Source organism: Globicephala melas, chromosome 1, assembly GCF_963455315.2.
Source record: "Globicephala melas chromosome 1, mGloMel1.2, whole genome shotgun sequence".
Classification (NCBI taxonomy): domain Eukaryota; kingdom Metazoa; phylum Chordata; class Mammalia; order Artiodactyla; family Delphinidae; genus Globicephala; species Globicephala melas.
Genome location: NC_083314.1, coordinates 100,743,421 through 100,757,846, shown reverse-complemented (window position 1 = coordinate 100,757,846; position 14,426 = coordinate 100,743,421). Strand labels below are relative to the sequence as shown.

At 38.3% G+C, this 14,426-nt stretch overlaps 1 protein-coding gene across 1 annotated transcript in view; it reads right to left on the bottom strand.

The window, feature by feature from the left end:
• Window positions 1-8,386, bottom strand: part of PLPPR5 (phospholipid phosphatase related 5) — a 308,592-nt gene extending 300,206 nt beyond the window's left edge. Inside the window, exon 1 of the mRNA XM_060302406.1 lies at window positions 8,370-8,386. The gene's annotated coding sequence lies outside the window, so the exon portion shown is untranslated. The remainder of the gene's footprint in view (window positions 1-8,369) is intronic.
• Window positions 8,387-14,426: the final 6,040 nt, after the last annotated feature.

Below are 14,426 nucleotides of genomic sequence, written 5' to 3'. Positions count from 1 at the left end.
CGGTGTGCAGGCTTCTCATCGTGGTGGCCTCTCCTGTTGTGGAGCACGGGCTCTAGGTGCGTGGGCTTCAGTAGTCGTGGCTCGGGGGCTCTAGAGTGCAGGCTCAGTGCTTGTGGCGCACGGGCTTTTTTGCTCTGCGGTATGTGGGATATTCCCAGACAAGGGCTCAAACCTGTGTCCCCTGCATTGGCAGGCAGATTCTTAACCACTGTGCCACCAGGGAAGCCCAATACCCCAGATCTTTAAACAGAACAACAAGTATAGCGACAACCACCAGCACCTCAAACAGTTTCAGACCTATTCCTCTGGTCAAACATGGAGAAAAAATTTCTCCCTTCTCCTTATTGTTTTTAATTGTAGTAAAAAACAAAACACATAATATGAGATCTACTCACAATAATTTTTTAAACGTATAGTGCAATATTGTTAACTACATGAGTATTGTTGTACAGCAGATCTCTAGAACTTTTTCATTGTATGTGACATAAACTCTACACCCAATGAACAATAACTTCCCATTCCCCCCTGCCCCCAGCCTCTGGCCACCACTATTCTACTCTCTGCTTCTATAAATATGACTATTATAGATACCTCATATAAGTGTACTCATGCAGTATTTGTCTTTCTGTTGCTGGTTAATTTCATTTAGCATAATGTCCTCAAGTTTCATCCATGTTGTAGCATATGATAGATTTTCTACTTTGTTAAGGATGAGTAATATTCCACTGTATGTATATACCACATTTTCTTTATCCATTTATCCATAAATGGACATATAGGTTTTTTCCACCTCTTGGCTTTGCAAATAATGCTGCAGTGAATGTGGGAGTGCAAACCTCTCTCTGAGATCCTGTGTTCAAGTAGGATTGCTGGATCATACAGTAGTTCCTTTCATAATTTGTTGAGGAAACTCCATACTGTTTTCCGTAGGGGCTGCACATTTTACATTCCTAACAACTGTGCAAAAGTGTTTCAATTTCTCTACATCCTTTCCCGCACTTATTTTCTGTGATTTTGATAATGGCCATCCTAACAGGTGTGAGTTAATGTCTGATTGTGGTCTTGATTTGCATTTCCCTGATGACTGGTAATGTTGATCAGCTTTTCATATACCTGCTGGCAACTTGTATGTCTTCTTTGAGAAATGTTTATTCAAGATTTTTGATCATTTTTAAATTAAGTTATTTGGGTATTTTTGCTACTTAATTGTATGAGTTCCTTATATATATTTTTTATATTAACCCCTTATCTTATATATGGTTTGCAAATATATTCTCCCATTCTACAGGTTTCCTTTTCACTCTGTTAGTTGTTTCCTTCCCTTTATGCAGAAGCATTTTAGTTTGCTGTAGTCTCACTTGCCTACTTTTGCTTTTGTGGCTTGTGCTTTCCGTGTCATAGCCAAGAAATTATTGCCAAGACCAATGTCATCAAGGTTTCCCCCTATGTTTTCTTCTAATTTTATAGTTTCAGGTCTTTCCCTTAAGTCTTTTTTTTTTTTTTTCTGTACGCGGGCTTCTCACTGTTGTGGCCTCTCCCACTGTGGAGCACAGGCTCCGGACGCGCAGGCTCAGCGGCCATGGCTCATGGGCCCAGCCGCTCCGCGGCATGTGGGATCTTCCCGGACTGGGGCACGAACCTGTGTCCCCTGCATCAGCAGGCGGACTCTCAACCACTACGCCACCAGGGAAGCCCATCCCTTAAGTCTTTAATCCATTTTGAATTTATTTTTGTGTATGATGTAAGATAAGGGTCCAATTTCACTCTTTTACACGTGGATATTCTCAACACCATTTGTTGAAAAGACTATTCTGTCCCCGTTTATCAAAGATTATTTACTGTATATGCATGGGGTTTATTTCCTGGGATCTTTATTCTATTTCATTGGTCTACGTCTGTCTTTACGACAGTATCATACTGCTTTTACTACTCTAGCTTTGTAATATGTTTTGAAGTTAGGAAGCATGAGACCTCCAGCTTTGTTCTTTTATTCAAGATTGCTTAGTTATTCAGGGCCCTTTGTAGTTTCATATAAATTTTACAATTGTTTTGTCTATTTCTGCAAAGAACGCTGTTAGAATTCTTACAGAAATTGCATTTAAAATGTAGATTGTTTTGGGTAGTAAGGACATTTTAATAATCTCAAACCCTTCCCAAAAAACTGAAAAGAAGGGAACACTTCCAACCTCATTTTATGGGGACAGTATTACCCAAAGCCAGACAAAGACACTACAAGAAAAGAAAACTATAGGCCAATAGACCTCATGAACATATATGTGAAAATCCTAAATAAAATACTAGCAAGCTAAATTCAACAGCACATTAAAAGGATCATACACCCTGTCAAATGAAATTTATCACTGGGAGGCAAGGATGTTTTCACATATGCAAATCAATGCATGTGCTTCACCACATTAACAGAATGAAGGGTAAAAATCACAAGATCATTTCAATAAATGCAGAAAAAGCATTCGATAAAATTCAACACTATTTTTTGATAAAAACACTCAACAAACTTGGAATAGAGGAAATTACCTCAACGTGACAAGAGTAATTTATGAAAAGCCTACGGGTAGTATCATACTCCACAGTGAAAACCTGAAAGCTTTTCCTCTCAGATGAGGAACAAGTCATGGATGCTGACTCCAACCACTTCGGTTCAGCATAATATTGGATGTCTTAGCTAGAGCAACTAGATAAGAAAAAGAAGAATTAAAATGATCTCTGTTTTTTTTTTTTTTCTTTTTGCGGTACACGGGCCTCTCACTGTTGTGGCCTCTCCCGTTGCAGAGCACAGGCTCCGGACGCGCAGGCTCAGCGGCCATGGCTCACGGGCCCAGCCGCTCCGCGGCATGTGGGATCTTCCCGGACCGGGGCACGAACCCGTGTCTCCTGCACCGGCAGGTGGAGTCTCAACCACTGCACCACCAGGGAAGCCCCGATCTCTGTTTTTAAATAACATAATCTTATGTGTAGCAAACCTTAAAGATTCCACCAACAGAATCATTAGAACTAATAAATGAACTTAGCAAAATTGCAGGATACAAAATGAATATACAAAAATCAGTTGCACTTATACACACTAACAACAAACTATCCTAAAAGTAAATTAAGAAAACAATCCATTTGCAATAACATCAAAAAGAATAAAACATATAGGAATAAATGTAATCACGGGGAAGAAAGACTTGTACAACAAAAACTACAAAACGTTGCTGAAAGAAATTAAAGAAGACACAAATACATGGAAAGAAATGTTCTCCCTTTTGTGTGGTACACGTTGGTACCCTATATGTTGATTAATCCTTATATTCAAACACATGTTTAGCCTGTTCAGCTCTGTCCAGAGTCATCTACATGTTAATGGAATCACTTTGCAATTGTCTGTGGGTCAAAAAGGCAACCTCTGGATTAGATGAAGCAGGTTAGGTGGGTGGCTTGAGGTGGAACAGAGAACCTGAAGAGGCACAGTGGAGAAAAGTGATGAAGAAAGAACTGGGAAATAAAGAATCCAGGGAAAGTACTGAATCTTAGGAAAAGAAAGAATTGATAAAGTTTATCTTGCTGAACCCAGCAAAATGGTTACAGAAAAGTAAAATTCTCAGGACATTCTAGACCAAGGATTCAAAATCAAAATAGCCAATTTAGAGGTATCAGGGGTAAGTTATGAGATTTACCTATTGCTTGAACCAGGAGTTATCACTGGAAGCAACTCAGAAAGGGTCCTGAGTAAGGAAAGGAGCAGTGACAGGTATTACCTAACAGAGTAAAGCCCTAGAAAAGAAAATCAATCTTATGTAGTAATATTAACTACAATGATACTGTCGATCTAAAATTTGCCTGCTTCCATGTAGTTTATGCATAAAGAATCTTTATTCAATTGCAAAGTAATTTCTACTATACAATTAATTGAGATTGTACTGATTCCCAAAGTCATTGAAAAGGAAGACCCAGGCCCTGTTCCTCAAGTCTGAAGAGGCAAAGTGTCCTTAGTCCTTTGAATGATGATTTTGCAAGAGACTAGTAGAAGAGTTGAATGCTTTAAAAAAAAAAAAAGTGTTTTCAGACACTTGACCTCATTATCTATTATGCTACCTTTATCTTCATAATTTCCATCCTTCTCAATAGAGATTTTATTGTTATCCATAAAACTGTGTCCGGAAGAGAGTGTGAAAGTCAACCTCTCCTACTACCATGTCTGATAAGGAAGGGACACTGTGAGAAAAGGTACCATAAGGGGACTACTGCTGCAGTCGGCAACATTGTTTCTCCTCCTATCCCTTGCAGAACCCCTTAATGAGCAAACAAAACTGGTTCTTACTCTTTAATTGATCTTTCCAAAGACCTCAGAATGAAAAAACTGCTGGCAAGCTCAGAGCCAGTGAGGATAATGGAGGAATTACTTACAAAAACAGCGTCAAATATTTGCTTCTCAAAATTGGAGGGTTAGTCTGACTTAGGAAAAATACCATATAATCAAAACCAAATTTGCTGTTTATGTTTGTGGCTAATTGAAATCTATTCATGAAAGAACTTTCTAGCTGCTAAAAAAAAAAATCTCTGACGTGCAGTTGGATTTCTTATGACATATGTTTGTTATAGATATTGTCTGACTTCCCAATTTCTCATAAGAAAGGCTTTAAAGAAAACACAAACTGCCATACTTGAAACTCTCCAACTGTGCTTTATTCATCATTCTAGCTACCATACAATTTCCAAAGTTCCAATTACAATGATTTGTGTTCTAAGGAGACAGCTTTTTCAGTTAGCAACTCTTTAAAAAGCATCAGTGATGCTGAGCAAACAGGTAACTTATTTGGCATGTGGGTTTTCTGACTCTGATGGCATTTTCTGTATCATGTCCATTGCTTCACAGAGAATTGATATTGAAGAATCAGCATGTAGCACTCAGTCAAAGAGCATGTAATGGTGATAATTATTTTATTGGTGTCCATGCCATGAATCTCTCTAGAAAGAACAACCCTCATTTTTAGTCATAAGAAAAAGATATTGATGTCCTTGAATAGGACATTTTAATAATAGTTTCATTATGCAGTTGAAAAGCATCTTGTCTTCCTCAAATATCTTCCCACACCAACTCATTTGATTCTCAAATCAACTTTTTAAGATAGTTGAGCAATTGTGACCTCTATTTTATAGATAATAATAATAATATCAACTTACATCTATATAGTGCTTTCTAGTTTGTGAGGTGCTTTTATTGTCCTTCACAATTACATCTGAGGTAGGTAGTATGCTCCGTATTTTCTTGAGTCTGTTGTTGAGAAAAGGCTTAAAAGTTTGCTCACACAGCAAGTTCCCAAGTATTTTTCCCTGTTACTGCTCCTACAGGTGGGCTATTATATCCTCTGGGAATTCTTTGAAGGATCACATAAGTGTTTATCAACAATAGTTTAGCTAACTTCAAATGTATTTGGAACTCTTTACTTAAGCAAACATTATCAGAAACTTTAAACAGTGTTTCAGTAACCCATGGCAAGATTGATTAACCATTCCAAGTGTGAATGTCAAATTTGTTAGATGTTAATCCTTAGGCAGAATTCCTCTTGGTCAGCAACTATTGCTTCTCCAATCTCAATGCTCCATACATATATGAATAGAACAAGAAAACTCTGTCTTTCCAGCGATCTGCAGATAAAGACTTACCAATAGCAAGGTCCAAGATTGGTCTGGGATCATAGTTTACATTTGTTTAATGTAAAATATATAATCTTATATCTGTTCACTCTAGGAGTGGTGATATTTGCTTCCTATAGAAGGTTGTGGTGAGTCAGTTGATGGTCAGGCCATAGACGTGTGTTCTGAATTCGCAAAGCAGATGTTAACACCTGCCTTACCAATCCCTCAGCCAACAAATATTTGCTAACTTCCTACTATTTAACAGTTGAAGTACCAAGCATGTGAAAGATTTAAGCATTAAGCATGTATGAGCCAGAATCCTTGAATTGTTAAGAGGACGAAGAAAGCATATATGTGAAAATCATTTGTATTCCATAAATACTTATTAAACACCTACCTATTAAACACAGGCCCTGCCCTCACAGAATTTATAATCGCTAAATAAATAAAATGCTGCTATTATTATTACTAGTAATTCTTATTATTACCATAATATCATTTATTGCTAGTAGTGATATTTATGACAATAATTTATAAACTAATATTCAGATTAATACTCTCATCAGTATTTTTTCAAAAAGAGCAAATAGTAAGAACTAACTAGTTAATAACAGTCCACAAGATTTAATTCAATCTTTTCAAAGTACTACCCCTAGGCCTTGAAACCGTATCTAAATGTATTGGCTTTTTTTTTATTCAAAAGGTGATATTTTGCTGTGGACCCTTGGATTAAATTCAATCTTTTCATGGTTATTTTTGAGGTGTGTTGTGCTAAATCTTGAAAATATATTTATTTAATCTCTTGGCTATTGTTTGGTGGCAAAAGATTTCTTTCCCCTGCTATGAGCACGTATTTATTTGCTTTGTCAGACATGAGGGTGAGGGCACTGAGTGAAGAATAGAGGCCAAAGGAGTGCGGACATGAGTGGGGTGCTGAAGTTCTAGTTCAACCTTGGTTGGAAGATGTGCTTGTGCCTGAAAGTAGGTGTAAGGATCTAGGCTGAATGTAGAAGCACAAGCAAGCAGGGTGTAAGTATAAGGGAGACCAGGTAAGTAAAGGTGAAAAATAGTGCAGCCATATTTCCTCAGTGCAACGATCAGTCCCAGAAAACTAGAAACATTCAATCCACTGAGTGTCATGCTGCTGGGACTGTTTTTACAGATGACCTTTGCTCACCACTTGCCCCACAGCCTGCCCATTGAATCACAGCGAAGGCTGTGCACAATCTCTGCGTTTCTCGCTGAATTGTTGGAGATTGAGATCAGTCTCTATGGCAGGGGCGGGGCAGATGGGGACAGAGTAGGGGAAAAGAGGCACAGCCATACTTCACTCAGCAGCAGTCATTTTTAGACCAGGCCCATGTAATTTTTGGTACCCTTCTAGGTCTCCCCAATTATTTACAAGCCTCTAATCATTCTTGTCTTCACTCAGTGAAGAAAAAAAACAGGATGGTGTTTTAGTCACACTCCATGCCACACCAAAGTAGGGAAGCTAAGTCACTGTGCTTACAAGAGACTAAGGGCCTTTTAATAAACCAGCTGTCACCCCTCCGCATGCACACACGCACGCGCAGACACGCGCGTGCACACGCACGCGCACACACACAGTTCGGCCTTAGTGGAGAAGGCTCAGGGTCTCCCCTTGGCCCTGGCTGCTGATGCATGATTGACAGCTCCGACATGCCCCCTCCCACACTTCAGCTCTCTGAGCTTTGCTGGTCCTGCCCTGCCCTCACACCTGTGTCTCACTTCTGTCGTTCCCCTGTGGAACTGCGCCCTGAATGTGCATTTGACTCAATCTGACCTTGTTTGGTATTTATATAAACTCTGAGTTTCTGTTAGATGTCCTGAACTTCTATTGACTTCTTCCCTATCTTTACTGCTAATAAATAACCACCTTTCCCCACAACACACAGAGACACACACACACACGCACAAAGAGACACACACGCACGCACACACACATACACACACACATGCACGCAGACACGTACACATACACAGATCAAGAAGAGTCTCCAATTTTTAAATCCCGAGCTTGTTTTCATGCCATTAACGTCCTCCTTGCCATCTTGATCCGAACGTGACCCAGTTGGAGTGCTGGCCAATTTTACAGCTCCTTTGAGTCACATTTTAAGCCTCATTACTGGGCTTAAAAGGATTTGCAGCGCCTCCCACTCTGAAATATAAGCTTTTTAAACATAAAGTTCCACTATAAATAGAACTGCTCTGAAATTACATGTGGCACGTAATTAAGTGGTACACATTTAAGTCCTCAGCTGTTTTGTAATTCTACAGGACCTGACGGTGCTGCACTGAAATCCAGAAAGTACACTGCCCTTATTCTGGGCATCATCAAACCTGGGAGGAGGGCAGCCACAGATTGAGTTCACTGGGGTGTGGTATGAATAAGCAGCACTTGGAAGCAGGGGACCCTACACCAAATGCATTTTCCTTCTCCAGCTCAGAAGCATCATGACATCAGCACCTAGAATCTTGGCTTCACCTCCTGATAAACAGGGCCGGGCCTGTCCTCCTGCTGCCACAGTAGGCTGTGCATCTGCTGATAAGGATCAGAACAATTTATAGCTCACGGGAGAAGTGGAGCTTCTCCGTGGGCAGCAAATCTACTGACAGGCACATGGGCTTTTCTGTCTTTGGCAAGCTGGAAGCACGGGGCTAGAAGAGCAAGTAACAGATAGAAGAAAAAGCTGGCTAAAGTCTCTTACCTGTGACTGTACCTGCAGCTCCCTTTGCCTCTGCAGAGTGCCAACCACAGTTACATTAGCAGGCTGCTAGTGTGGTACCATCAATATTTAAAGGGGGAAAGGGAAAGGGAGGAGGGAGGGAGGGAAGCTCCAGAAGTCATTTTCATTTCTGAAAGAGGTCAGAGAGTATCTCGAGAGTATCTCCTTTCCTTCTCTCATGACTAATTGCTTTTGAGCCTTGGGACTGAATGCCAAGGCCTAAAATAGGCCTTTTCTGGGCAAGAATAGGAATGCAAACAGGAAAAGAATGGGACAAAGAATAAAGGAAAAAAGATGTAAAGGAGAACAGAGCAAGGAGAAGACGAAGGGACGCGGAGGAGATGAGCATGTGGCAAGAAAAAAGAGTAAAGCAAAAGGGAAAGAAAAAAAGAGGGTGATCAGATGGTGAAGCAGAACAGAAAGAGAACTGAGTGGACCTGAGTAAAATCAAGCACTTGTTCAGTAGTCTTGGAGGAAGATTTTCCCATTTTCCTAAACAGGGGAAAGAAAAAACAGACATGAATGAGCATTTACCACTGTGAACATTGCTGAGTGCTACAGCATCATGGGAAGTACCTTGACCTGCTTTGGCCAAGGAAAGAAATTATAGAAACATATTATTTAAGTGCTGAAAGGGAATTTAGAGGTCATTTAATTCAATCTCTTATTCAGTGTAAGATTTCAGATAATTAGCTCTCCATCCTCTTCTTATAGATCTTTTAAAATGAGGGAGTCACTACCAGAAAAGTTGTTTGTGTCCATTTTAGATAATGTTCAGATATGGAAAGTTCTTCCTTCTTTTGAACAAGAAATTGCTTCCAAAAAATTGGGAAGCAAATTTTGTCACCCCAAAATGTGTCTCTTTGGCATGAGAGTTAATTTAGGTTGATTATTTTTAAGAAACAGAAGACCCAGGAAGTTTTTCTTGTTACCTCCTCCTTAACTGCCTAAAAGAATTTAGATAAAGGGCTTGTTGCAGGAATAGAGCTATCACCAGAGATGTATGTAAAGAATATGGGCTGGTGTGGTGGGGAAAACTCAGCAGAGCCTAGAGATCAGAGTCCACTGTGTCCATTGTCTCTGCTTGGCTCAGGAAACATTAATTTACCAAACATTTGCTTTTCCATGTCAAAGTGAATTGTCTGTCTCCCCTTTGAAGTGCCTAAACCACTACCCCTAACCTCCTCTTTTGTCTTTAGCTGAAGATGGTATTTAAGGTCAGCGTTTCTGCTATTTTGGCTAGTTACTCAGTTTTCCTGGGTCTCTCCCATACATACATGTTATTAAATTTTTGTTTGATTTTCTTCTGTTAATCTGTCTCATGTCAATTTAATTCTTAGAGCAACCAGAAGAACTTAGAAGGGCAGAGGAAAATGTCTTTCTCCTCAACACTTCCAATGGTGTACTTCTGTGGGCACAAAGAGAAAAAATAGAAAAGAAAAAAGTAGAAGGAAGGGAGGGAAGGGAGGGAAAGTATATTGGAAGATCACATGATAACTAAAAAGAATGTATAAAGAAAATAAATGAATATTAAAAAGAGATGGAAATTGTGACTCTGAAGAAAAAGGAAAATTGAAAATAAAAGGAGGCTATACGAAGGTATCCACCATTGAAAGAGGAGAGATAGAAACAGAGAAGACTATTTTGTCTTCTAATTAATTTTATTTTAATATTTCTCTCATGACTTTTATAACTTTTCCAAATAGAACTTTATTGTTCTGGAGAATAATGGTAGCAGCTTAATTGTCTTTTTGTGTTATAATTCTGAAAGTGTTATTTTTCTCTAATTTTCCAAACACAGCCACAATCTCTACAATCCAGCTTTTGATTCAAGAATGATGAAGCTAAATTTGTGATTCTTCTGTCTAACATGGCCATTACACGGTTGGAGATACAGTAATTGCTTTTTTTGTTTTTCAAGTGTTAGTGATTTTCTGTACTATAAATAACTGGATGTTCTCAAGTTATTCATAAACAACTTCCATCTGGGGTCCAAAATTATAATGGGTTTGGCTTGATATGTATTTATGTATTGCCAGCATCTGACATCCATTAAAAAGAGAGATTTTATCTACTGACCTGTTCCTAGTCACATGTTCCTGAATTTCCAAATAATTTCAAAATGCCCTGTTCATTTGTGTTTCCTTAGAGCAAATACATCTTTACAGAAACAATATTCATTTTAAATTTATTCCCTACACAACAATAAGGAAGCCATGAGTACATATTATTACTGTAGAGGGAATCTCTTCACATACAACACATTAGATAAAAGAATTGCGAAGACAATTCTGCAATAAGGAGATTATTGCTTACTTGTGGGGTTTTTAAAAAGTTTGATTTTCCTATTTGTCAGAAATCTTTGAGTTAAAGAAACATTTGAGAGACCAGTACTGCTGATGAAGAAAAGAATGTTCTTAATATGTTATCCAAAGTAAATGCTTTGTTATGAGAACCCTCCAAATTTTATATAAAATTCTCTCATACAGCTCGAATAAACTCTTTGACTTGAAAATTACACAGAAAACTCCATGTGATTGTCTCATTTGGATGTTAACTGAATGAGAAAATATCTCCTGTGGTCTTTTACACTGAAACATTTTTCATCATTTGTTTTTAAATTTATAGTTCTTCATGAAAAATAGCAGCATATTGAGAAATCCAAAAAGAAATATTGTCTTCTCCAGTGTTAGGAGGACAGATTTGAAATCCAGGAGAGGAAAAACATTTTTTATCACCAAACCGAAATAAGCTATGAGATTTTCTTGTTTCAAGAGATATAATTCACTCACATGAATGCTAATGGTAAGTGAGTACTGTCATCAGATAAAGAGCTGTTCATATGCTGTAACTTTTGAGAAGCTCATAAGGTGTTATCCATGATGGTGGCTGAAAATTTTCAGGTTAAAGAGTATCTACACTACTGAAAACTACCATCTTCAATAACAAGATCTGAGAGTAAGTAAAAGTCATATTCTCCCACCCCAGGATTCAATCTGTCTGCTTCTTTCTACATTTGTATTTCTGACACCCAAATTGGAGATCTTATTTATGAAGTGCATGATGATTAGTATAGAAACTAGATTAATCCATATCAACATGGATATTCTGGCAACTTTTTCTTCTTTCCACACATTCTTTTCTCTGAGAGTTGAGTTGAGTTATATTGAAGAAGAGACCTCCCTACCTTTATCTCTTTCAATTTTCTACCAATGACGCTTTTTCCAAATTTTCCAAAATACTTTCTGCTGCCTTAGCTTTGTAGCCATTATCCACTTACCCTGTGATCTTGCCCAGCCACTCAACCTCTACGGCTTTTGTCTTCAAAGGACAAAAGGATTACACATTAGGCTAGAATCTTCAAGATCCTTTCTAGAGCTTTTGCCATGTTGTATCTTGAAGTCTGGTCTACATCCATAATTACTCACTCATGTTTTAAAAATCCAAAAATTACAAGTTACGATCTGTAAAAATGTTCAGGGTGGAAGAAAAGAAGAGAGATACAAAGGATAACTAAATATTCTTGGTAAGGTGATTAGGTTGATCTATACTCATAGTGGTGTCATTTTTACAAAGACTATGAAATGGTTATTTTTATTAAAGAATGCTATGATGTTTATTTTCTTAAAACAGAATACTAACTCTTAAAAAAGAAAGCAAAATTGTGACATCAGGAATAATTTCTTTTTCTACTGAAAAATAACAAAAGGAAAAGCAATTTTTTCAATACAAGTACCCTGGAGTTGATATCTTCTTCTATTTAGGAGGCAACAGATAGGCTGCAAAGCATTTAAGGAAAATAAATTAACTCATTTTATATTGTAGGTATTTTTCTAGGAGCAGATGAAATAATATCGAATAGGACACAGTCCTGGCCATGGTTTCTTGGTATTAGTAATGTCAGGGAGGAAGAAATTTTCCTCTACCCTTCTAGGTTCTTCTGGCTGGTCTAAGAATTGAATTGGTATGAGACAGATTAATTAAGAGAAAGTCAAAGAAAAATTTAATGAAATGTATACATAGGAGAGACCCAGGAAAACTGAGTAACTCTCCAAAACATTCACCTTAAATACCATCTTCAGATAAAGACAAAAGAGGAGGTTGGGGGTAGGAGTTTAGAACTTCGAAAGGGAGGAAGCAGTTGACATGGAGATGGAAAAGCAAGCGTTTGGTAAATAAATGTTTGCTGGGCCATGCTGGAGACACAGAATGGACTCTGATCTCTTAAGAGTTCCCTGCACCACACCTAGCCCATGTTCTTTGCAGTCTCTATTGATAGCTCTATTCCAGGAACAGACCCTCCATCTAAGTTATTTTTAGGCAGTTAGGGGGAAGGTCAAATTTTCTTCCTGAGTCTTTTGAGCTTTAATTGTTTTCAGCCTGAAATAATCAGCATGCCAGAGACTTTTTGAGGTGGCACATTTTGCTCCCCTATAGTAAGAAGTTCCAGACACTGTCCAAATATTAAGGAAGATACTAGGCTTAATGCAATCAATAAATGGTAAATGAAAGAGCATATGGATGGCTTTGGGAATTTCCATACCCATCAGAAAAGTTGTATAATTCTAAAAGTCACTGGAACCAGAATTTGGAGAAAGCATTAGTCAGAGAAGGTGGTAGATATTACTATTGTCTCTAGCATTCCCTCACACTGCTTTATGTGGATATTTCTATGTTCTTAAGCCTTGAGAATGCCTGTCTGGTAGATGAACAAGAGCTTCAAATTTTATCCTGCTTAGATGAAGTGGGACAGACAATAGTAAAATGGCCTTAGATTTTAATGCCTACATTTAAAAAAAGTGTCAAAATGAAGTTGATTTTTTTAAGCCTTTAGCAGCAATAATGCACCACCAGCAACTCGACTTGAGGTCTTTGGTCAAATTTGTGACACTGCAAAACCTGTTTCCCACTCAGGTCTGATTTTAGAAAAAGGCACACACTCCATGCTGGATATGAGGGATTTCAGAAATAAGCTTGAACCAAAATGCCTGCTGCTGCAGCAATGGAAATTCATTTTTTTAAAAATGTTGTTCTTTCATTCATTTAATCATAGTTCCACAGACATTTATTGATATACTACTGTGAGCTAGGCCTGTAGTTGACACTAGAAGTAAAAGATCCCATAGGACTGAGGGATGAAATACAGAATTGGAAAGATTTGGTAAAGATGATGATTAAGCTGAGTTTTAAAAGTGCTTGGGCAAGATGACATATATATTTCTACATTACTTCTGTAGGCATGAAAACATCAGATGGCCTGTGCTGAGTGGCCAGAGATTCTGGGGCAGCTAGACCACATTTGGAATTTGTAGGAAGGAGGAAAGGAATAGTCACTAAAATTCAGGGCAAGAGCTTTGAAATGGAAAGTATAAGTGCTGCCAACTTGTTCAGCAACAGTCTTTTTTGAGAGAAAACCATTCCTAGTAGTGAAGTGTTCAGGAAATTAAAACTTATGATACTTTTCATACAAACTCCTCCTGTATCAGATGGGTATGTCTTTTGCTATCTACTCCCGGCTACAGTTGCTTGATTCCCTAGTAGCCTTGACATGAGCAGAGCTTTAACCCACTAATTCTGTTACACATGAAAAGTTCTTCTCTGCTTCTGGGTATATTTCAACCTCCAGGGGCCTGTCCCAGGGAATAGCACCTGACAAGGGCTTTGTCCACATGCTGCCCATCAGTTAGCCAGTGGGCACGATGGGGAAGGAGACCCTCTTGGTGTGCAGTCAGGTGCTTGTGTCAGACATCCCTGAAGGAGATCTCGTGAAGTTGTATCTCTTTATTCCAATCCAATGATGAAACAGTGGGGTTGCATCCAGCAAAGAAGCAAATGATCTTTTGAAAATAACTGGTTGAGCATCAAGATGATACCACCTAGTTATAAAGCTAATTTTTAAACATATTTGATTTAAAACTATAGCTAAATACTCATAGTCATGGGGAAATGCTCATGCTATATTACTAAATGAATAGAGCAGTCTACAAAGCAATATGTAAACAACATTTTTTTTTTGGAAACTGTACATATAATTTGAAT